Source organism: Propithecus coquereli, unplaced genomic scaffold (genome assembly GCF_000956105.1).
Source record: "Propithecus coquereli isolate 6110/MARCELLA unplaced genomic scaffold, Pcoq_1.0 Scaffold150, whole genome shotgun sequence".
In the NCBI taxonomy this organism is placed as follows: domain Eukaryota; kingdom Metazoa; phylum Chordata; class Mammalia; order Primates; family Indriidae; genus Propithecus; species Propithecus coquereli.
In genome coordinates, this window is record NW_012139414.1 from 1,661,430 (window position 1) to 1,663,123 (window position 1,694).

A 1,694-nucleotide genomic window follows, 5' to 3' on the forward strand; every position below is an offset into this window, starting at 1 on the left:
TAGTTGTCCAATTAATTTCTTTCTAATTTTAGTAGAGACGGGGTCTCACTCTTGCTCAGGCTGGTCTCGAACTCCTGAGCTCAAGCAATCCGCCCGCCTCGGCCTCCCAGAGAGCTAGGATTACAGGCGTGAGCCACCGCGCCCGGCCGTCAACTGCATTTCTAAAGAGAAAAATAAATATATTTCCATCCAGTTAGTCACTCAACAGGAAGAACTTCATTCCACAATTACCTTGCAACAAGAACTTGGACATCTCATTTTGCTAAGACACGTGACAATATTCTTTCATCATTTATCAGGTTTGTACACCAATATTTACCTAGTACAGTTTGTAAGTTAACTAAAGCTAAAGGCAGGTGTATACAAAGGTGTATACAAAGGTGACTGGAAGGAAATAGATAATATGGAAATAGGAAAAGAATTCAGTATATTGATCATTCTAATGGCTGTTTGTAAATCTAAAATAAAAAATATTTTCCAATTATGGGCCATCCTTTCTTCTAGAAAATTATGAGCCACCAAAGTCTTCAAAAGTAGTGTTTTTTGTTTTTTGTTTTTAAGAGATAGGGTCTTCACTCTGTTGCACAGGCAGCTAGGGTGCAGCGGTATAATCATAGCTCACTGCAGCCTCGAACTCCTGGGCTCAAGCGATTCTTCCACTCAGCCTCCCGAGTAAGTGGTGTGTTTTGATGATGTAAATAGGAGAAAAACAAGAGATAATGGTAAGCTAGAACCTATTTGTATTTGATGTCTGGAATCAGCATTTACAAAATGGATAGTTTGAAGGCTTATGCATGACAGCTGAGGAGCAGTTAGTCCACTGCCCGTTTCAGGTACATACAGATCTTCGAAACCAGGAAAATATTAAAGAGCTGAGAACCAGGCTCTCAAAGGAATAATCAAAGGCACACTTTGCAGACATTTCATCCCACAGGTTCTCATTCCATAATCTTCTATTTCATATCTAAAAGGTAAAGCAGCACCTCACACTCGTTAGGTTGGCTATTATCAAAAAAAAGCACAGAAAATAACAAGTGTTGGCAAGGATGTGGTGAAACAAGAATCACTGTGTTCTATTGGTGGGAATGTAAAATGGTGTAGCCAATATGGAAAACAACAAACAGGATGGGAGTTTCTTCAAAAATTAAACAGAATTACCATAGCATCTAGCAATTCCACTTTGGGTATGTACCAAAAAGGACTGAAAGTAGGGTCTCAAAGAAGTACTTGTACACCCAGGTTCACAGCACCATTATTCACCGTAGCTATAAAATGGAAGCAACTCAAGCGTTCATTGACAGATGGATACACAAAATGTGGCATACGCACATAATGGAATATTATTCAACCATAAAAAGGAAGGAAGTTCTGACACGTGCTATGACATGGATGAACCTCAAAGACACTATGCTGAGTGAAATAAGCCAGTCTCAAAATGACAAACACTGTATGATTCCACTTCTATGAGGTACCTAGAGTAGCCTAATTCATAGCAACAGAAAGTAGAAGGGTGATTCCCAGGGGCTGGGTATTGTTTAATGGGCACAGAGTTTCAGATTCACAAAATGAAAATGTTCTGCCATTTGGCTGCACAAAAATGTGAATATATTTAAATACTACTGAAGTGTACACTTAAAAATTGTTAAGGCCGGGCGTGGTGGCTCACGCCTGTAATCCTAGCACTCTGGGAGGCC

The 1,694-nt window shown here is 39.8% G+C and overlaps 1 protein-coding gene across 1 annotated transcript in view; it reads right to left on the reverse strand.

Moving 5' to 3' along the window:
- Positions 1 to 1,694, reverse strand: part of RFC2 (replication factor C (activator 1) 2, 40kDa) — a 20,295-nt gene that overhangs the window by 13,255 nt on the left and 5,346 nt on the right. The window lies entirely within an intron of this gene.